Source organism: Pantherophis guttatus, chromosome 3 (assembly GCF_059756535.1).
Source record: "Pantherophis guttatus breed Tessera chromosome 3, ASM5975653v1, whole genome shotgun sequence".
Lineage (NCBI taxonomy): Eukaryota > Metazoa > Chordata > Lepidosauria > Squamata > Colubridae > Pantherophis > Pantherophis guttatus.
In genome coordinates this window covers 29,035,855-29,059,913 of record NC_142065.1, presented here as the reverse complement: position 1 = coordinate 29,059,913, position 24,059 = coordinate 29,035,855, and the positions used below count along the sequence as shown (strand labels likewise).

Sequence of the window (24,059 nt, the reverse complement as noted above, 5' to 3'; positions counted from 1 at the left end):
GACATGGCGCTCCTAATAAACAACTGGATTTTTCTTGCAAAAAGGCTTGAGGCTCCTGGTCACATATTTTTGTAAGTTGACTTTGCTTAGTAAGATGTCCTATAAATGTTACTTATAATATACTGAAAAAGCAATTCATATTTTACATTAGAATCACTTCATTCAAGCACAGGCAGAATGGCTGAGAGACGTGGTGGTTCAGTGTCTTAATGACAATGGAGAAGAACTGTATTCCAGCAGTTCAGGTCCTAGCACCTGTGATGGAGTGAGCTCCCATCACTTGCCTCAGCTTCTGTCCACCTAGGAGTTTTAAAACATGTTACATGCAAGTATAGATACCATTTTGGTGGTGGTGGTGGTGGAATGCCATTTTGAGCAGCAGTACTAATTCAACTGGTGCTAGAGCTGTCTGAACGTGAGGTGACATTGGTGGTGGGAAAAGCCTTGGATGCTGCTGCAGAATGTTGTCAAGCCTTATAAGTGTAGAGCTAGTTTGTCTCCTGTGGTGCACTCTGGATAGTGGACAAGCATGAACTGAATGGACTAGCAGTTGTTGCCAGCTGAAAAACTACTTTATATTGTATTGTATTGTATATATGCCACCCAAAGGTACTCTGTAGTAAAATAGGCAGCCAACAAAATTGATAAATAAATAAATAAATATTAATACTGTAGTGTCCTGCCTAATGTAACTCACCATATGCTAAATAAAAAGCACCCACATAGACCTTTTCCATTAACCCTGTCACATATGAGTATGAACCTCATGAATCTCTCAGGTTTTGGGGTGTTGAGCTATGGTTTAGGTATCACAGAATTTTGTGCTTCCTGACTATATTTCAGATTGGAAGACTGAAGAGTCTTGATGTGAAGATGCAAGAGGAGAGTTCCAAGACAACCATTGACTCTTTGGTTTAGTGCTGGATTCAGTTCTGATTACATGCCTCTGTAAAATTAATAATATCCTTTTGTAATCTGAAAGGGCTATTCGAGTACATGGAATGCCTTATTTGTGGATAATCAAGGAACGTAAAATCAAATATTTCTATCCAAGCAATTATTTCTAGACAAAGGTATTGTGCCTGGATCATGTATTCATGTGTGCGTTCAAGAAAGCACTGCTGAGTTCACAGTATAAATGGTTAGTGTAAACTGTAAACCACATTCTTTTCTGGGATAATTCTGATAGAAGTTTTGCCTTTTATGTTAATTCTTCCTTCTCTGCCATTTAAGCATCAAATCTGACATTGGTTTGATGCTGTCATAAAAATGTAAACAAGTTTGTTTATACATGTTAATGGTCCAAACTAACAGCTGCAGGGTTTTGAGGTTTTATTCACTGAAAACCACAAGAACAAATTTAAGCCATGAAATGTGCAAGTCAGTAATAACTCAGATCAAAGGACTTGTTAATCAACCCAAAGCTGAGCTGCAAATAAATAAATAAAATAAAAAAAGCTCCACAAGCAGAATATTCTGTCCCATCTTATTAACAGATCCAAATTGCCACTATAATTGCATTAGAGAAGTGAAATACCTCACTAAGGGACAAAGGGCGAATGCTGTGTTAATTGCAGGTGCAAACTACTCATTTCAGATCAGGTGTACCCAAGTGGTAATAGTGGAGATGGCAAAGTTTAAAGCCCTCTTCATACAAGAAGAACATGTATAACACCAGACATGTCACTAGAAGGCAAAATCACGAATGTGTCTCACTTACTTTGGCCATGTCATATGGAGGAATTCCTTGGAAAAAGCAATTATGTTTGGAAGAGTTGGCGGTATTTTAACAGTAACAGAGTTGGAAGGGACCTTGGAAGTCAACTAGTCCAAACTCCTGCTCAGGCAGGAGATCTATACTACGGATTCGAACCGCCGAACGGCCGACCTTTCTGATCGACTTATCATATAAGTCGATCAGATGAACACCAATGAAATATATTCTAAAAAATAGAGATGGAGACCACTCAAACAAAATGGTAGAACAACAAACAGAGGAAGAAAAGGTTGGAATACCAGAGATCCATTTTGACGCAAGCCGGGGTTCCATCTTTGCTTCATAGGTATGTATCTAGGAAAATGGAACACTGAGTAAAATAAAAATAAAAAATAAAAATCTGGCAGGAAAAATAAGTTGCTTGCATGGTTAACATAATTATAGATATAAGTTTCATCATTGGTTCATTTCATTAAGCAAATTGACTTTTTCCCAATGTATCATTTCTTTTTTTTTTGGTCTTGCATGTACTTTAAACTAATGAGAATTTGTATCATTTTGACATAAAGGTTAGGCTATCTTCTTAAAAGAAACAACCTATAACTATGGAGACCTCTTTATAGAAGCCACTAATTGCTCAAAACAATGAAAAATATGCTTTTTAATTTAAAAAGTTGTGAAAATAGAGGCCACTGTGCAACATATTAATTGAACAGTTTGGAAAATAAGGAGGAGCATAACGAGGCAATACTGTTTTATAAAATGAAGGAATGATGTTAGGAGAAGATACCCTTGAAGCAATGAAATCAAATTGTAACCACAGTTTTCCTTACAAGAATTCATCATCCAAACAGCTTCTTCTGAAGTGGCTTCCAAACCAGAACCATAAAGATGAAAGAAAAGATGTGTAATTTTGAGACTCTGAAATAAAACATAGTTTGTAAGCAGGGAAGGGGGAGGGGTTGTTTGATATAAACTCCGTGTCAGAATAATCCCTTTTGTTAGTTTGAAGCAACAAAGTCATGTTGTACAGGTTAAGAATCATGCTTCATTTTTAAATGGATAAGCAGCAGGGATGAAATTTGACCAGATCGGATTGGCTCAGGCGAACCGGTAGGGACAATTTGAATCAGTTTGCCAAACCGTTAAAAATGACCACTGGTTGGCCCTGCCCACTCGCCTGCTTGCCGCTCACCTCTTCTGGCTGCTCACTCAGCCCTTCTGGCCGCTCAATGTTCCACAGAATTCAACGTTAAATGCAACAGAGAGAATCCAAACTTTTCTCCCTCCATTCACAGCAGAGCTGCTGCAGCCTGTCCCTTTAAGATACTTCAACCTCCGGGAGGGATGGGGCCGGGGGGACGACCATGAATAGAGGGAGAAAAGTTTGGCTTTTCTCTGCCACAGCATTCACTATGAGCCCTTCTCGTGCTCATACACACATTTTCCCCTACCGGGTTCTGTGGGCATGGCTTAGTGGGAGGGTCATGTGACTGAGTGGCTGTGGCCATGATGACATTGAGTTGGCCATGCCCTCACCAAGCCACGCCCACAGAACCGGTAGGGAAAAAAAATGAATCTCACCAGAGTAAGCAGACTCTTAGCCTTCTTGATGGTCCATTTAAAATAATGCAGATAAAACTCTTTCATTATCACAGGCACAAATAGGATTACCAGATCTGATCTGCAAAAAAAATAAATGAACACTAGAGAACAGCAAATAGTTTTTTGAATCCCCTTGCTTCCATCTAATAGTTACTTAGAATTGGGGTGAAGCCTAAGCATGGGATTGAGCACTTTTGTAAGACTTAGATGGAAGAAAAATATCCCTCGTTCTACCTCTTTATTTCTCAGGAGTGTTTAATAAAATAAATAACTGAATTCTTTTGGATTGTTTAAGTGTGCTTTGGAACAAATTTATTCCTTTCTTCTGATTAGTTATAGTTGGAATTAGTGAAGAAAGAGAGATCAAGCCCCAGAGTACACTAAGATGGGGTGCCTTTTGGTTCTGTTTAATATGTACAGTACATGAAGCTTCTCGGAGAGATCCAGAGGTGGGTTTCAGCAGGTTCTGACCAGTTCTGGAGAACCGATAGCGGAAATTTTGAGTCATTTGGAGAACCGGTAAATATCTCCTATGACTGGCCCCACCCCCATCTATTCTCTGCCTCCCGAGTCCCAGCTGATCGGGAGGAAATGGGGATTTTGCAGTAACCTTCCCCTGGAGTGGGGTGGGAATGGATATTTTACAGTATCCTTCCCCTGCCACGCCCACCAAGCCATGCCACGTCTACCAAGCCACACCCACAGAACCGATGGTAAAAATTTTTGAATCCCACCACTGGAGAGTTCATTTTTCAATTCGGGATGAGATATCATTATATGACAATTTTATATCTCTAGGTGAAATATTTTAGCAAAATTCAAGTTCTGTTTGTCGAGAATTCTTCCATCTTTGGCTCTGAGTGAAGTGATGCTACCTTTGAAGGAACATTCACAATTTATGAGTATTTCTGAACTCATGGATCTTGCTGGAATGTTCGTAGCCTTTTTGGATACCAGGAGGTTCAGGTCATAATAATTTATAATCTCACACTTGGATTACTACAACCATCTCTTTATAAGGCTACCCTTGAAGGTAGTTTAGAAGCTATATTTTTTCCAGCTGCAGCTGGATCAACATCACTATAGCAGCTCAGCTGATTCTGCTGAGCTTCATTCATTGGTTACCATAGGCTTCTAGATGCAATTCAAATTGCAAATATACATAAGGGATGGAGAGGGGTAGGGAAATGGACAGCAATAGTAAAGCAGGTGCTAATTTTGAACAAATAGTGTGAAATCATAGTGAACAAAAATAAGGAGATAGCAAAAGTTATGTGACTCCAGAATCTATTTGTATGATCTCTCTGTAGAAATTTGGCACATTTCAATGAAGATGGCAAAATTCTTGCTTTGTTCTCCAGGAAATCCAGTTAAGTGTTTGAGCTTCAGTAGACTTAAGATGTAACTATGTTTTTATCAAATATAATACTAAAATACAAATCCTGGTAATTCTGGTGACATCAATATATTACTATTTCTATAGCCTTCCCCCAAAGCACAGACTTAGGCAACATAGTTTCCCTCATTGAATTAAGAGGACATGAGCAATAGTGAATTGTCTTGTGTTAGACAGGTCTTTTCACTGTCTATGTTTATACAACATGTTTATTCTGGTTAGGTAAACATCTGACCAATCCTTTGAACAACATACTGTGGTAGATGAGAATTAAGCATGAATAGGGCTTGATTGCTTACTATTTGTTTGCTTGAAGCTTAATGTGTTGTGTGAACCAGCTCACTCGATTAGTTTATGGCTCAGTGTGTTGTGCAAAATTAGAAAATGGGTTAATTCAGTAATCCAGGGTAATCATTTTGCCTGAATGCAGCTGCAAAGTTAACCAGTTAGTATTTGCTAGTTTGTTTATTTAAACTGTAGATTTGATTTCTATACCTACCCACTCATATATTGCACCTGGACAGTTCAAAAAGGTTAAAACCTACAATATAAACATTTCAAAGCAAAAAATGGGGATGGCCATGAAGTTCACTGTAGTTTCCCCTTTCCTAGTTTAAAGTGGACTGAACCTTCAAGGTAAAATGTGTGCTGTATTACTGGGTGATGGCCTTTTCCCTTTATGTCATCTTTTTCACAGCTTGCCTATTAGTTACTACGGCAGCAGGTTCTTTGAATCTCATGTGTATAGCATATCTGCACCTGCACACAAGGCAAAGCAAATATGGTTGCAAGAAGCAACATTATTTTGCAGTTTTGTTGGTTAGCCGTGGACCCCCTACTGATTCGTGGCGTCTGGCAAGACTGAGCGATGCTGGCTGCTGACACCAGGCCGAAGTATATCTTCTTGATCAGACTTAAAGGCTCTGAAATTCCACCCTACTTTCATCTTCCTTCTATCAAAGCTGAAGAAGAGCAATGGATTGAGAAATACAGCCAACCGCATACTGGAAAAAAAAGTCATATTTTTTACCAAATATGTTGAAAAGAGAAAAGAAAAGGGAGGGGGGGAGAAAGAGTGGGGGAGAGAGAGAGAGAGAGAGAATGAAAGGGAAAAACTAAGTCAAATGTGTTTAATTCAATCTCTTAAAACATGGTGAAAATGATATAGTGGTGTTCAGAGACAATGTAGGAAAGTTGAGGCAGACCTTCTGTGCTTTGTTAACCAAATTTATTCTAGCAAAAACAATAGCAACAAAAAGCCCTTAAAATATCAGGGGATTAGGATCTTAAATTAAATTTTCTGGAGCCTCACTTTGAAATATATCTATTTTCCTTCAGTTAAAAGGAGAAATAGGATACAGCATTAAACGTCTTCTGACTCTTGGAATGAATGCACCACATGATTCTTTGATAGGAAATAACCAGTTCTCCGAGCCTGCCTTGTGCTTTTAAAGATTTGTGTAGGTAAGCTTTGCTTCTAATGTTCAAGTTCTTACACTGTCGTATCAGTCTAAGCATGCCCTGACTTTAAAAAAGCAGGTCTAATTCTGTTACCTTAAAATTAAGCTCTCAAGGAATTGGAGTCATGTTCCAGGTCCCTGAAATCTGAACTAATGCCCAATCACTGATCTTGGTGGCCCAAGTTCTTGACTGCTTCTGAAAGCCAGGTAAGGCTATAATAAAGTTTCCTTTATCCAAGATTTAATAACAAATGAGAAGATTGACCTACAGTGTCTAAATGAGATCTGGCTTGGGGGACTAGAATTTGGCATTTTAGAAAATATGCCTACTTGAATTTAAAATATTGCACCAGCTGGGAACACAGGGGAGGACTGATGTAGACTGGTTGCTTATAGAAACACTACTCTGCAGATAACAGAATGTGAAGCTCTGAGATGTTTGGTGCTGTATGAAGGTTTGTGGTGAAGTTACAGTAGCTATGTTATTTTATGGTACTAGTGAATTTCATTTCCCTTTCCCTGGGTGCAGAATCAGAGGTGGCTTGAGTGTTCATAGCCGGAACCTACCACAAATTATTGAGGGCCTAACATGTTTTTTGATTGGTTGGTTAGTTGGTTGATTTCAGGACAATGTCAATAGGATCTGGAGGTGGAGATTGTTATCATCTTCTCTAATCATAGTCCGATCACTTTGATGCTCTTAGAGTTCTCTGCAGCTGCTCCCAGCCACATGGAAAGACGATCTATTTGACTATCTCATCCCAACTGCCTGAGGGATACTGCTGGGTTTCAAAGAAACCATGAACTGTTCCTGATCTCCAATGCATAGTTCAACTCAGGAATTAATCCAGGGGTGAAATCCAGCAGGTTCTGACAGGTTCTGGAGAACCGGTAGCGGAAATTTTGAGTAGTTCAGAGAACCGGCAAATACAACCTCTGGCTGGCCCCAGAGTAGGGTGGGAATGGAGATTTTGCAGTATCCTTCTCCTGCCACACCCACAGAATCAGTAGTAAAAAAATTTGAATTTCACCACTGAACTAATCACTACTTGGAATGAATGTGTGAAATGTAGTTGATGGGATAATGCTTGTACAGACTATCTCTGCTCATGAGTTCCAAGCAAGAAATGTATTTTTCAAAGAAATTCCAGGAGATGAAATGGCTGAATGATGAAATTGGAGGAAAATGAGGAGAAAACCTGACTGAATATCGGTGTAAGAGCCTTTATTAAAAGTTACCTTGTGGTGATAGGAGTGGCAAAACATAACTATTTTTCCACTATTATTGCATTCACAGAAAGCAATCCAGCAATCCTCATTAATGAAAGAACACCTGCAATGCTGCTGTGAAGACTATTTGAGGCATCTGTCAGATGAAATTGATTGGATCATCTCTGAGTTGGACTCCAACTGTGCAGGTCTTATGGAAGGGACTAAGGCAGGATGTGACTTGGTTATTTGGGAAAAGTTTGAGCCTATTGGTCTGAAGGGAGAGGAGAGGTTCCTTAGAGCTGTAGATATATCCACCTATTACATTAATTACATCCACCACTACCTCACTTCCCAGGAGATGATAGTTAGTTTCAGGTGATGGCAAATTAATCCTTGAGGGAGACAATGGTCTTAAAGAATCTTAGTTTCTTAAAGAAAACTGTTGCTGCATTCAATGGTATTAGATAATTATCACCCTATCATCAGCTTTCCTTTTTGCAAAAAGGTTGTTGAGAATGTGATCAGATCCAGGTTCAGAGGGCCCTGGAAAAAAAATGGATTATCTGGACCCTTTTTGGTCAGATTGCAGACCTAGTTGTAGTACTGAGGCAGTATTACTCCCTGTTGAGGGAGTCAACAGGCTCAGACTTAACCCAGACAAGACCGAGTGGCTGTGGGTATTGCCTCCTAAAGACTATGTCAACTGTCCATCCTTGGTTCTGGGGTGGGGGGAAGAGAAATTGTCCCCCTCAGAACGGGCTCGCAATTTGGGTGTCCTCCTAGACTCACAGCTAAGATTAGAGCAACATCTGGCAGCTGTAGCTAGGGGAACCTTTGCACAGGTTCGCCTGGTGCACCAATTGCGACCCTACTTGGATCAGGAGGCTCTCCTCACAGTCACTCATGCCCTTCTCACTGCACCTAGATTATTGCAATGCGCTCTACATGGGGCTACCCTTGAAGAGTTTTCGGAGACTACAGTTGGTCCAGAATGCAGCTGTGCGAGCTGTCATGGGTGCACCAAGATACACCCACATTACACCAATTCTCCATGAGCTGCACTGGCTCCCTATTGATCTCCAGGCACAAATCAAGGTGGTGGTTATTACCTTTAAAGCCCTACATGGCTCAGGGCCAGGCTATCTTTGAGACCATCTTCTACCGCATAGCTCCCAGCAGCCGATAAGATCCCACAGAGTTGGTCTCATCCGGGTCCCATCAGCTAAACAATGCTGTGGCTGCCCCAGCTCTCTGGAAGCAGTTACCTCCTGAGATCCGGACTACCCCCACCCTATTGGCCTTCCAGAAAGCGATGAAGACCTGACTTTTCCGGCAGGTCTGGGGCCGTTGATCTCGCTGTGCAATCTTGCGAGATCCAGCCATGAATGGTGTGCATGGGCTTTTAATGTTTTTAAAATGTTTTTATAATGTTTTTTAAAAATTTGTCTATGTTCATTGTTCACATTATTTTTGCTGTAAGCTGCCCAGAGTCCCTTGGAAGTTGGGCGGCATAGAAATGCAATAAATTAAATTAAATTATTGATTTTACCTGATAAATTTTGGTAAGATCAAAATGGGATGGTAATCAAGGACCTCCATGATCTCTCAGTGGCCTTTGTTATCACCAATCATTGGATCTTTCTCGATTGGCTTCAGAATTTGAGAAGTGGGGCATGGTGTTGTAGTGGTTCTCCTACTTTTTCTAAGCCACTTCCAGTTGGTGTTCATGGGAAAAAGAGGTCTAGCTCTAAGCTCCTGCTCTGTAAGATTCGTCATGGCTATACTATTTACATACTCCTATTTATCATCTACATAAAGATATTAGGTGAGAAAATCCATTAGTATGACTATATTCTATTGAACATCTCTACTTCTAGCTGATCTGGCTGAGGATGCCAAGGACCTTTCCCAATGCTGGAGATGATGAATAGTGAATATTCTGAATAGTTCTGAATAGTGGCTATGGGTGTTTTGAACCAAAGATATGGGAACTTCCATCATGAGTTTTGAATGGGCTAGCAATCCCCCAGTTATAACTAGTGTACAACTTGGGGATCTCAAAAATCAAATCTATTTTGTGCAATCATTGCAAGCATTTCTGGAATGGGAGGCCCTATTCATGGGAAAGTCATTTGTCATTTCAACTATTATATAGTCTACATAGAGCTGTCCTTGAAGGTCATTTAGAAATTATAGCTTGCAACAGAAGGGATGATCATATGGCTCACTAGTTGCTCTATAGTGTACTGGGTCTGGGAAGAGATCTCAAGGTTGACCATGCAAAGTCTAAGAAGATGCTGTGAAAGAAACCTTACACTACTGTGACATCCAGCTAAGGAACCTAGAAGCTGTAGCTACTGACAGAACCCACTGGCAAGCGCTGTGCTACAAAGCCGCCACTAGCTTTAAAGACAGATGCAGCCCAAAATTGATAGAAAACTGTGAGCAGCATCACAGAATAACACCCAGAGTTACTACAACAACAAATTACCAGTGCTCCTGTTGTGCTAGACCAGGTCTGTCAAACTTGCAGCCCGTGAGCCAAATGTGTCATGCACTGGCCATGCCAATGCCTGGTTTAGTGAAGGGGAAAAAGTTGTGATATATCATGTGACACCACTGTGACGCCACGGGTTTGACACCCCTGGGCTAGACCTTGGGTTTCCAGACTGGGGTTGCAGAGTCACCTCTCTATCCACAGATGAACTGCATTATAATATATCCTATTCGAACACAAAGGACTACCACATTCACATTGAATGACCAATAGTGCTGTGTATTAACTTAAAAGGAAAATCCACCCATTTTTGCAAATGTCAGTTTCAGATCAGTTTACCTTATAACTTTAAAAAAAAAAAAAGGCTGAGGGAAATGGAGTCTTACAGGCCTGAATGTTTATCAGGAAGAGCAAACCAGACATCAAGGGGTTAATCCGCTCCCACTGCCAGCAAAATGACAACAAGCTCTTGGCAACTTTTCCTTTTTCTTTATATAACACTTCCAACCAATGAAGCCTGTATCTCCTAGTAATGCTTTTAATTTGTGTTATGTTGGGGAGAGGCCAAGATTTAATTGAAATCATTATAGCGTCTTTGCCTGAAGTAGCTAGGGGCTTGTAGTAGGACCGGAGGAGGTTAGTTTGGAATAATTAAAAGAAATATATTGGAACCTGAGTGATTCCAGATGCTATATTTGTGAGGGGAAAGGTTGGATTTAATGATAGCTCCTCTTAATTTAAATAGAATTCCTGAATGGCTACTTTTGTATATTGTTATTAAACTCTGCCTTCTTTCTCTCTCTCACACACACCTAGGAATTTAGACTTGTTTCAATATTCTGAGTGTAAAAGCTGGGGTTTTCAAAAGGAATGTCCTTGGCATGGAGAATTTGATCTGGTTCCTGTCATTCATGTTTTGGTAACTTCCAGATTACTTTACTGTAATATATCCTATATAGGGTTGACTTTTGAGATAGTTCAGAGTTATTGGTAGTATATAAACTGACTCCTGCTTATTAGGAAACATAAATCAACACAATTGTATGAGATCCTTACTGGCACAGCTTCTTTCATTAGTAATGTGTTTCCAGGCCAAATCCAGAATATTTTTTTGAATAATCCCTAAATGGTTGGAGCCTTATCCCAGGAAACTATGGGAAGAAAGATGGCACTGGGGCAAGATGCCAGATTTGGTATCTTGCTCTAAGGATTCCTTAGAATGGAATAGCAGTGTGAAAAAGACCTTCTACTGCAGCCCATAATGTTTTTTTGCTCTGAGAGCAAGATTTTAGGATGAGACACACTTCTAAAGACCAATCCAATCTCCTTCAAGCAAGAAAATGGTATGGTTAATTGCTTTGCAAAGCCCAGATAAATACCTTATCCTATAAAGTAGGCCTTCTCTCTAGTTGATGGTTGATGCTTTTGAAAGCCAATGGAGGCCTCCATTAGCTGTTGTTTCCAGTCCATCAGCCAAGAGAGAAATATCCTCAGCCTCATAACCTGCTAGTCTCAATGAAAGCTTAGAATTCAGAAATAGTATTGAAATTCCCCAGGGAGAAGAATGAAGTAGATGACATCATTTTATATTATGCTACCTGAGCAGGGGTAAAATGCTATTGGTTCGCACCAGTTTGGACAAACTGGTAGTAAAAAAAAAAGCTACCAGTTGGTCCGAACCGGTATTTCCAATGATCAGCTGTGCCATGTGATTTATATTCGTTAGAAAGCAGGAAATCACCACTGTGTCTGAGGTATGCATGGCAGAGGTGGGTTTCAGCAGGTTTTAACCAGTTCTGGAGAACCAGTAGTGGAAATTTTGAGAAGTTCGGAGAATCAGTAAATAGCAGTTCTGACTGGCCCTGCCCCCATCTATTCTCTGCCTCCTGAGTCCCAGCTGATCGGGAGGGAATGGGGATTTTGCAGTAATCTTCCCCTGGAGTGGGGTGGGAATGGAGATTTTACAGTATCATTCCCCTGCCATGCCTACCAAGCCATGCCAGGCCCACCAAGCCACGCCCTGGTAGTAAAAATTTTTGAATCCCACCACTGCAGATGGGTGTCAAACTCGCCGTGTCACATTGCCATCATGTGATGTTTCATGATGTTTTTTCCATTCATGGAGCCGGGATGGGCATGGCCTGCGCACAATGCATCTGGCCCATGGGCCGCCACTTTGACACTCCTGGGTTACTGGGTGGAGATAAATATTAATTGAGGAAAGATGGCTAGACAACTGTTTTACATTGACAGGGGTATTGTTTTCTCCTTTTTAGAATATGCCACATTCTTGACAAACAGATTAATGTGAATTATCATATTGGAGAGTACTGTAGGCCTATTCAAACTGACTTATGTGAAAGCCATTAACCTGATGATACAGGAGGGAGACTCCTCTTTTGCTTCCAGTAATACATCCATCTCTTAATCTATAGGTGCACCATATGAACAAAAGGCATGGTAGAATACTGTTCCAATAACAGAGTTAGGAGATCATGCTCAAGATATACTGTAGGTATCAAAGGATGAAACAGCCCCAGGGAAGCATGATTAGAGGTTGAGAGGGAAACAGCATGACTCCTTTCCTACAATGCACAAACAGAACTTCTGAATTATCTAGATTATATTATTGCATGGAAATTGATATTCATGAATCTTTTCGTTATCCTAGAATCATAAAGTGGGAATGAGTTATTTAGGTTATCAAGTTCAGCTCCCCACCTTGTTCAGTTCAGTTGTTCCTTTACAAACTATGCTCATTGTACTCTGAATGTTAGAAAGACAAAGGGTGGCAGTATTTTCTTTAAGTTGGCTTGATTCCTTGGGAAAAAAATGCAGACAAAACAGATTTCATTTTGCTCCCATTCCATTTCTAAATTCAACCGTAGACTCCCAGAGCAGACTTATTTCACAGAATTAACTTAGCAATGAATGCTAAAGATTTAGGGAATTGAAGCTACACTTGTGACCCCAAGAACATAAGGTGGTTTGGTTTTCAGGAGAATTAGTCTAGCTGGGCTAATGGGTGCCAATAAGGGTTGTAAGCTTTGTGTCAAAGACTTAATCTTTTAATTAACCACTGAGTGAACAGTAGCTTGGGAAATGCAAGAAGTCAGATTCAGGTCAAATGAAGCAGAATAATATGGGGGCTTTGGAGAATTAACATGCTAAGGGAATGCAAAATGAATACTCAACATTTATATAATCAAGTTGGTAGTAATATGAAAAAGAGGGAGTGAAATCCAGTTTGGGCCTATTAAAAGTCACATACCTGGTAGCATTACTTCTTTCTTCCAGTTATTGAAGGTTTTTATTTTAATTTCAACTTCTTCTCATTTATGTTTAGCATGTATTTGTACAACATTGTGTCCCACCAAGCTGAACATTTGCTCAGTTTCTTATTGTGACCTTCAGAGGGCTTTTTGTGATTTTGCGAAGGCTGAAATTTCTCAGGCTTTACTGAATCCATAATATGTGCTATTAAGGATGAAAAGCCTGAAGGGAAAAACAGAGGAATGGGTAAAGAAACAGGGAAGAAAACATAATTTTCTCTGGTCTCTCCTCACATGACATAACTATATTTTTGGATATTTTGTTTTCTATGCTTTCACATTCTTATATACTCTTTATGAGATGCATTTACTTGAGTGGATCTATAACTGTGTAGGCCTCACTGAAGTTCTAAAATTGATATTGCTAGCTTGTACGTTCCCTGTACCTTGTCAACATTCATTACAGACCTTATGTTATGATGATACCTTTGCAGACAAATGATATTTATACCTGAATCTAATGTGGCTCAAAGTGACCCCAGAGTCATTTCTATAGTTGAGGAAGTTTGGAATTGTTGCAACGAAAGTGTGCCTATTATGATGTGGGGGTTGGAGTGAGGTAAACAATAATTTTAATTTTTCACAGTTTCTTTGTTTACAATTCCACATGGAAAAATTAAGATGTGGAATAAATAATTGGGAAAACCTTCTCAGAAATGCCTATGGCCAATTGTGTCATTAATCATAGAAGGCTTGGCTTACATGTAAATATTCACTTTATTGAATGAGTATACGTCAATATTCATTCATGCAATATTGGCAAAATGTGGTATTCAAGATGTTGTTGAACTAAAACTTCAAGCTTTACTCAGAATTAGCCAAGCTGACTGAATCTGCTGGAAATTGTAATTAATCAAGTTCTTATTTTCTTTTAAATTCCTTTCTTTGAGAAAGGAGTTCTTCAAATGTTTCCCACTTAATAAGTGTACCCATGAAGACAACTAGAAAGATTGATATTGAACTGTGATATGTAGAACTCACTTGAGAAGAAAACCTGGATAAGCCCAAAGAATCAAGTAAATAAAGCTAGGCCAAGCCTTATAGGTGTTTGCTTTTAAAAGGCCAGATCTGTTTTCAGAGATATTACAAATAAGACTTTCTTACACACTTAGTGTAACAACACTGGTTAAAGTTGATCACTGCAGAAGAAAACACAGTGATAACTACTGGCAATAAAATATGTTTTATTCCAATATACTCCAGTGCAATTTTATATCGAATAGCATTTTAAGTGGCCTAATTTTTGTATGTGTTTTTCTATTGTTGTCTTTGGTTTTTTTATAGCTTAAAAAATAAAGAGAAGGTGTTGGCATGCTCTGCTATTCTGTTAATTTCACATGCCTTAAGGGCAAGTGAAGTATTGGTGTTAGAGATGCTAAATTTGCTACCAGTTTTAAACAAATTATATAAAGGCCAATGTTATATGTGCTTAGCCTGTGTTATTTTTGTTCTGAAAGAACAGGTAAATGAACAACTGGCACTGCACTAATTAGCTTTGGAGTAGCAAAGTAAAATCACTGGTCCAACCCAATCTTTCTAGTAGTCTGCCCACTCATATACTGTAGTGTACATCTTCAACTGCTTGCTGTAGAACAATGAAAGGGGTTTAATAAAATGAAGGTCTTTCCCCAATTTCATCCACCTGCCCCACTAGATTGAACAGAATGAGTGTGTTATAGCTTCTATCATCTAGGGAATGACATTTGGCTTTTCTGCTGTGGCCCACCTGACTGTGAAATCTTCTCCCCCCCCACCAAGTGAGGATGGCCTCATCACTTCTAGACTTCCAAAGATCCCTTAAGAATTGGTTGTGCCAGCAGGCTGAGGGACCCCAGAAAAGGGGTGAACAAGTGGTGAAATCCAAATTGTTTTAACTACTGGTTCTGTGGGCATGGCTTGGTGGGCGTGGCAGGGGAAGGTTACTGCAAAATCTCCATTCCCACCCCACTCCAGGAGAAGAATACTGCAAAATCTTCCCCACTCTAGGAGAAGGATACTGCAAAATCCCCATTCCCGTCCCACTCTAGGGGAAGGATACTGCAAAATCCCCAATCCCACTCAACTCTGGGGCCAGTCAGAGGTGGCATTTGCCAGTTCTCCAAACTACTCAAAAGTTCTGCTACCGGTTCTCCAGAACCTGTCAGAACCTGCCGGACTTCACCCCTGGGGTAAACTGGTGAGGTGGCTCCATTAGTACTAACATCCCTTTGCTTATTAATTTTGTTTTAGCTGTTTTTATAGATTTTAATGTTTTAATTTTTTGTTCTTGGTAATCATTTTAGGTATTTATTGTTTTAATCTTGGTGTATATCGCCCACTTGCTTGTGAGATGGATGGCTGTATAAACTGGGGGAAAAAAAATAAAATATAAGAAAAGTTTTATTCAATGTAGTGCAGAATGTCTATATATTACCTATATCTCTATCCATCCACCTATCTATCTTCTATCTATCTAACAATCAGTTTATGCAAACCAGAGTGAATCAGTTAGACCAGCTTTGGCTATAGAATTTACTACTGTACTGCAGGCAGATTCAGTGCAGTGATGGGTTTCTACCGGTTTGCCCCGGTTAGGGCGAACCAGTAGTGGCAGCGGTGGGAGGCTCCGCCCACCCACCCGGATGTCATCATGGACACTCTGCATGCGCGCTCACAGTTCCAAACCAGTAGCGAAGGTAAGTGAAACCCACTACTGATTCAGTGGCTATTTTGGTCATCAGGTTGAAGAAGGATGATGTAGGTTTTGATACAAGGACTAGAACGTATGCATCAGGCTTACTTGTCACTTTTAGGCATATTTAACTCCAGCACAAATATTTAGTATCAGACATCTGGGCATATAATAAGAAATCACTGGCACAATTCATACATGGGACCTTGCAGTAGAAGATTTAGTTCAGATGTTTAGTTGGAATTTCTGTGCTGAGCTGATGTGACTTCAGACATGACCCTCCTCTATTCTGGGTCCAAAACCAACCTGCAGAAAACTGGTGGCTTCATTTCCCCCTCCCCCCTGACTTTCATTCAGAGAAAGAACAATAATGTTTTAAAAATTTTGACAGAACTGAAATTTGCAGGCATAAAGCTGCCTTTTTGGAGGGATGTAATCTATCAAATGGAAGATAAATACTTCAGAGGGTTTTTGTATTATGTACTTTTCCATTTCAAATATATTTATTTTAATAATTTTTAGAACTTGGCAGAATGGGATGGAATTTGCAGGCATAATTGCCCCTTCTGAGGGGATAAAGACTCTTGCGATATTTTAAGAAGTCTTGAAAGTTCGAAGGGAGAAGACATTTGGTCCCCCGTTTTGATTTTTGGAGCAAAGAGAAGATGCTAAAACTTCTGAAAAATAGGTGCGAGGGTTATGGAATTATGGTCAGTTGAATATATCTGAATCTGTTGCTTTGTTTTCTGCTCAGCTTATACCAATTTATATATTCTGTATCAATTCTATATCTTTTCCTAAAGCATCTGAATAGTTGTAATAAAAAAAACCAGAATTCTATTTTTCTACCAAAAGTACTATCATTGGAAGTAAAAAGGAAAGTTTAGGGAAAGTAAACAGTTTGTTTAGTGACTGTTCAAATTTACAATGGTACTGAAAAAAAGGGACTCATGGCTATTTTTCACAGTTGATCATGTGATCAAAATTCAGATGCTTGGCAACTGGTTCATATTTATGACCGGGGCTGTGTCCTGGGGTCATGTGATCCTCTTTTGTGACCTTCTGAAAAGCCAAATCAATAGGTAAGCCAGATGTGCTTAGCAACCATGTTACTAACTTATCAACTGCAGTAAGTCACTTAACAACTGAGGCAAGAAAGGTTGTAAAATGGGGCAAAACTCACTTAACAAATGTCTCACCGAATTACAGAAATTTTGGGCTCAGTTGTGGTTGTAAGTCGAGGACTATCTATATCCTCTCCATGGAGTCAAAGGTGTAAATCTCTGTCCCTCAGCATGCCTTTTACTTCTTTTGTGGGAATGTATAACTGATTTTGATTGCATGAAATACAAATGCTGAACTGATTAAGAAAAAATAAATCTAATCAAAGGTGAAACCTCTGCAAAGCAATCCACTCGGATTTAAGATTCCGGTTTGCCCAGATGTGACCGCCATAACTCCAGGTTTGTTTTCATAGAAAACATTATCTAGAACCCTCCACTTGGAAGGAATATGGTCACCCCTAATGTAATTAAACAAGAACTCTGTATTGCTAGTATTATTTCAGTCTAGACCAATGCTTGTCAACCTCAGCAACTTTAAGATGCATGAATTTAGACCTGTGATGGCGAACCTATGGCACGTGGAGCCATATCAGTGAGCACGTGAGCTCAGCTCCGGCACGCATGCGTGTGCCGGCCAGCTGATTTTCAGGCCTTCTGGACCCACCAGAAGTCAGGAAACATGCTGTTTCCAGCCTCTGGAGGGCCTCTGGGGGGGGGAAGGCCGTTTTTGCCCTCCCCAGGCTCCTAGAAAGGCTCTGGAGCCTGGGGAGAGTGAAAAACAGGCCTACCAGGCCCACAGTGCCATCGTGTGCCAAAAGCGGGGGGAGCACAGGGAGGCAGGGTGCATAGAATTATGGATGTGGGCACGTGTGTGTGTGACCCCCCCACACTCTCCCTGCTTTTGGCATGTGATGGCAAAAAGGTTAGCCATCACTGACTTAGACAATTCCTTTTTTGTACAAATGTAATGGACACTAATAAATTCTAAACATTATTTTTTGTTATATAAATTGCCATTCACACTCTTGCTATATAAATTAAAACACTCTCCCATTGTCTGGGCAACAGGACCCTCTAATTCTTTATTCCCCTCATAATATATAAGAAAACTAATAGTAGGGTTTTTTTTTTTTTTTAGTTCTAATGGCTTAGCCAGTTGTTCTAGTATCTAGTATCTCAGATGTGTCTTAAAAAATGAAAATGCTGCTAGTCCAAACAATGTTAACAAATCTAGCTGTAAATATTGCTATTGAGTTACTTCTGGTGGAGGAATATTCTTCTTTTAACAGAATGGAAATTAAAAACTCATTATCAGTTGATCCAAAGTCAATGTGCCCATTTCCTTCCAATTTTTCCATATCACATTTTTTTCCAAATTTTTAATGTTAGGTTTCCCCATAAAGTTACCATGGGGGTCATTTTGAAATTAGTTATTACAGTCCACAACTTTCTGACATAATTATTTCCAGAGATATTAGAGTTCTAGTGTATTTAGACAAAATTGGTGTAGAATTGTGTTCTAGAATCATGTTCATTACAGCAATAAAGTTGGAGGCAAAATAAGCTTATTGTAAAATAAACATGAGAAGCTCTAGATTTGCATATGTAGAAAATATCTGAAAAATGATAGCTCTAAGAACAATAATAAGTGGTGATGCCACAGACGCACTAAGGTAAAGGTAAAGGTTCCCCTCGCATATGTCCTAGTCATTCCTAACTCTAGGGGGCGGTGCTCATCTCTATTTCAAAGCCAAAAAGCCAGCGCTGTCCAAAGACATCTCCATGGTCATGTGGCCGGCATGACTAAATGCCAAAGGCACATGGAAAGCTGTTACCTTCCCACCAAAGGTGGTCTCTATTTTTTCTACTTGCATTTTTTACGTGCTTTTGAACTGCTAGGTTGGCAGAAGCTGGGACAAGTAATGGGAGCTCACCCCATTACGTGGCACTAGGGATCCGAACCACTGAACTGCCGACCTTTCGATTGACAAGCTCAGCATCTTAGACACTGAGCCACCATGTCCCTTACAGACACACTAACAAAGAGACAAAAATCCAAGTAACAATAGCTCAGCAATAACTGAATGTGTTCTATATCCACACTGTTCTGATTATTATTTAAAAAACAAAAACAGAAAAAGGAGTGGGGTAGAGACAGAACGAAATTTCCTGTAGGAGGGCTAAGAAATGCTGGTTGGTTGGAACTCTGAACAAAATCTCAGGACTCTTTGGTTTCAATTTATTCTGTAACTCCCCTGTTTAGATTACTTTTTCAATATTTAATACTGCACCATGTTCCATATACATGAGAGAGGGAGAGGGAGAGGGAGAGGGAGAGGGAGAGGGAGAGAGAGAGAGAGAGAGAGAGAGAGAGAGAGAGAGAGAGAGAGAGAGAATGACTAAATTACATTCAGTTATTTTAAAACAGTCCTGCTGTCAAGTAAGATGCATATTTAATTGTTCTCCATATAATGGGTAGGCTGAAGCATTTCCAGACAGTCCTTCAGTCATGTGCAGGCGAAGGGAAAAAAATCATTAGAGGATCAATGTTTGCTTAATTGAAGATTCTTCTTCCAAATGGGAATGAAGTGAGATATATGACCTCAGATTCACTGACCACATAATGATGTGAGTTTGTCAAGATCTTGCATTAGGTAGATGCAGGTGGACATTTTATGAGTTGATATTCAAAAAGCAAAATATAGGGAATGCAAAGGATATAAAAGGCGAATGTTTTGATCTGCTAGAATGGTGGTAGTATTGGCAATGATAATAATAGTTACAATAATGCTCTTGTAACTTAGAAGTCATCAGAATGCTTTTAAAGGGCAGATAATGAAATCAAAGTTTAATGAGACAAAATGATCAGAATTATTTATCAGTTTGGTATGTAAAAAGAGGTAAATTGTTCAGAATGGTAAATCTTGCTTAATGCTGGAAATGTTCTGGAAAAATATATCCAGAATATAGATATTCAAGTGTGAGCCAAAAAGGAGTTTATGAATGATCCGTTCTCATAATCAAAATGATGTAAAATATGAGATATTTCTTTTTAGCTGATGATATATCTATTATTTATGAAAAGCATAATATAGTGGCAATGACTGAAATAAACTAGAAGACATGTGGAAGTATGATTTCATTTAATGTAAAAAAGAAAGAGGCAATCAGAGTACTGGGCTCCAGGGTTAGGCCTGCATATAATGGGTGGGTTCAGCTTCCTCACATTTTGTTGTCCTGGTAAAATTCCTGTGAGCTTGCTGTTTTCCCCAGTAAAAAAAACTGCCCCTAGTATTGAACTATTCAAAGGAAGAACATCAATTTCTGGGCTGAAGGAGATAATTGGGAGAGCTAAATGAGGTGAGGTGGGGGTTTAGTGTTTGCTCGTGTGCCATAAGTGAGGGTAGCAGCTGTAACAGAAAACAAGGCTATGACATCATACCCTGGCAAGATTTGCTTCTGCTGGCTAGCACAACTTTCAATCACTCTGAAACTTCCTGGTTACTCATAGTTTGACAAAGCCCAATTGGAGGAGTTAGTTCAGGATGACTTACTTTTAATATTTCATTGATACTAAGAATTATTAATAATTCATTAGTTCAAGTCAATCACTACTAGGGTTCTACGTTCAATAGATGGCGCCAAGTTTCCAACATTTACATTGATGGAAGTAATATTAATCTCATTCTTCTACTATTAGTTATTAGCTAGCTTTCCCCTGAAATAAGAGTAATTTTTAACTTGCTTTGTGAAATACATTTTATTTTCATGAAATGGTTAGGAACATTTATATGCACACTTCAACTTTTCCATTAATATCAGTTATTATATTTTGAAGTATATGGGGGGGGGGAATAATTGGTTTCCCTTCTAATTTAGGGTATTCACTGGAAATTTGAAAAAAAAATGTTTTTGCTGAAATGTACATGATACATTAAACTGAGGCATGCGGTATTCTTGTCCAGCTCCTTTTCATTGCATTGGGGCTTGAATAGTACTTTTATTGCAGGATCCAATCTGGGTCAATCTGTCAGAGTTTGTTGCAAAAATCAAATCCAGAAACACACACAGATAACTGATTCAGCAGGATTCATTAACTTCTCTTTATATACATAATAACGGATGAAATAAATTTTACAATACCAATAGCAGAGTTCTATCAAAGTGGTAACAAGTAGAGAGATCAGTTACAAGTTAAACACACAGGCAGCAGTACAGCAGAGATGCAAGTCCAAACTGGTTTCAGTTTCGTTTCTCAGCATAGCACAGAGCTGAGCCACGCCCAGCCTCCAAACTGTTTCAGCTCCCATTGGCTGATTTAGTTGCTATGCCTATTCATTGGCTGACCTTGTTACCATGTCTCTGCCAGTTCATGAATAATCTGACACAATCACCAGGACTAGAGGTTTTGTCTTTGGAGCTTTCGAACTCATGCTGGAGCCCATGCTCAGGGAACTTCACAGAAAAGTTCTCTTAGGATAAGCTCCAGCATATGTCCAAAAGCTTGGAATACAAAATCTCTGGTCCCGGTAACTGACCCAGATTGTATCCAGCAACATTATCCCAGGACACATATATTTGTCTTCATTCGTGAGTATTTTTATTGGGTTTTTTGTCTAATGGACACTGTTTTTCATAATCAGCACAGCTTACAATATTAAAATCTGTTAAAATCTTATTTAAAATAAAATAATAACGAAGATGCACAATGAACGTTTTAATTAAAAACAGTACCTAAGAAACAGTAAACACAGTAGTTGGAACAGTGAAAAGCTATGCAGGATATACATTTAAAATTGTCACATTTGAAATGCTGATAGATTGTGACTTGCATTCTGGTATGTCTATGACACTTAGACTCTTCTTTCTCCAGAAGCACAGTAGGAATATAGCTATTATGTATGTATGGGAATAAACATCTTCATTTCTGACTGAAGACATTTATATGCTCAAACGATTCATGAATTCTTTGCTAAGAAGTTTTTGAAGGAAAGAGAATTCTATGACCATGGGAAAGAAAATCCATAACTCAACCATAGAGTACTTGCTTTCCTCAAAACCTCCCATATTCAATCATAGCATTTATGAATGTATGAATTCCTCTCTTTTTGGTTCCCCTGGATTGGGGACAGAATGGAGATTTTACAGTATCCTTACCCTGAAGCAGGGTGGGAATGGAGATTTTATAGTATCCTTCCCCTGCCACGCCCACCAAACCACATCCACCAAGCCATGCCACACCCACCAAGCCACGCCCACAGAACCAGTAGTAATAAATTTTTGAAACCCACCACTGGGCCATAGCCCAGAGGTTCGGGACCCCTGCTCTAAATTGATTGCTATCAGAGAAGGCAGACCTTTACTATAGATCAGTGGTTCTCAACCTTCCTAATGCCGCGACCCTTTAATACAGTTCCTCATGTTGTGGTGACCCCCAACCAGGGGTGGGTTCTAAATTTTTTTTACTACCGGTTCTGTGGGCGTGGCTTATTTTGTGGGCGTGGCTTGGAGGTCATGTGACTGGGTGGGCATGGCTAGCTGGTCATGTGACCGGATGGCCATGGCTATGTGTACAGGGACTACTCAGAGGGCTGAAAAGTCATTTCTGACAGGTCCTCGGACTTTTGACTGGTCCTCACACTTATGACCATCCTCACATTTATGCCTGTGCAGCATTCTTAACAACCATGTCACTCATTTCTAAGGTGACCAGACGTCCCGCTTTTGGCGGGACAGTCCCGCTTTTGAGCAATTTGTCCCGCGTCCCGCAGCGTTTTAAAAAAGTCCCGATTTTTCATTCTGCTCCTGACTCCCGGCTGCCTCCTGAATCCCCGCTGATGGCTAGAGGGAAAAAAAAGTCTTTAAACTCTTGCCGCGGGGCTTCAAAGGGCCGACCTACAGCTGATCAGTGTTTAAAAAAAAATGAATAGACCCATGTCTGCAAAAATAGAAAAAACAGCCCCTGTTAACAGCTTCCGCTAGGTTAATTAGCTGCAAAAAGCTGCAAAAAGTTCCTGGAGCAGATTTTCCCCCCCTAGCTATACTGAAAACAAAGGCGAAAGCGAAACTAAACCTGCAAGGTGACAAAATGAGGCAGAGAGAGATTCCTTTCTTTTTCTTTTTCTTTTTCCTCACCAAAAAAGGTAGGTACAAAACTGCAAACAATGGGAAATTTTGGGCAAAAGAGGAGAGTTCAAGATTTTAAAACACAAAAGAAAAAAAGCTCTATTTAACTAGGGAATTGTAATAATTGAGATACTATTAATAATTGTATATTGTGTTGAAAGCAGAAATGGTTAAGTTGTGGTTTGGAGGAATATATGGGGGAAATTATTTGGTTTATTATTATTGGTAAATATAATTAATTGATTTGTAAGAAATTGGATTGCATGGAAATAATTGGAATATTCATGTTCATATTGATTAATATACAAAAAAGATAGTTATATAACTAATTGATTTATATTAAAATGTTGAATTTGTATTGAACAACTGTATTACATAATTACATAATTAACCAATGTGAGGATGGATATAAAAATAGATGACAATGGGAAGGGGTATAATATAGAATAGAAGGGAAAAATTGAATTTGATTAAGATTAGAGATGAGGATGAAGGGTAATATTGTTTTTTTTAAAAAAATAGATGAGGAATAAATATGGCAAAAAGGAAATATAGAAATTGTAAATTTAATTGAAATGACTAAACGCTGTTTAAATTTGTGAACCAGCCAAATATTCTGTTCAAAGAAAATACATTGTATGTTTGTATGTGTGTTTCTAATTATTGCTATTTATTCATATTTGTTCTCTTTTATTCTTTAAAGTTTAACAATTCATTCTTAATCTTAATATCTTTATATTTGCTTGGGGTTGGCTTTCTTCCCTTTCATCTTTTTTATTGTACAGCAATCTTTCTCCTCAAACCTACCACCACTCTCTTTTCTTTCCTTCTTACTTTCTCTTCCCCCCACCCTCTTTTTCTCCTCCCTACTTCCTCTTCCTTTCTCCTTCTCCTCCTCTCTTCCTCCCTCTCTTACCCTCACTCCTACTCTAATTTCCATTCCTTCATCCCTCTCTATTGCTGTATCCTTTAATGCATA

At 39.3% G+C, this 24,059-nt stretch overlaps 1 long non-coding RNA gene across 2 annotated transcripts in view; it reads right to left on the bottom strand.

Moving 5' to 3' along the window:
• LOC117664366 (uncharacterized) overlaps nt 1-24,059 on the bottom strand; it is a 78,767-nt gene that overhangs the window by 7,799 nt on the left and 46,909 nt on the right. For both annotated transcript variants that reach the window (XR_004591008.3, XR_004591009.3), the window contains exon 4: nt 13,159-13,382. This is a non-coding gene — a long non-coding RNA (uncharacterized LOC117664366). The remainder of the gene's footprint in view (nt 1-13,158; nt 13,383-24,059) is intronic.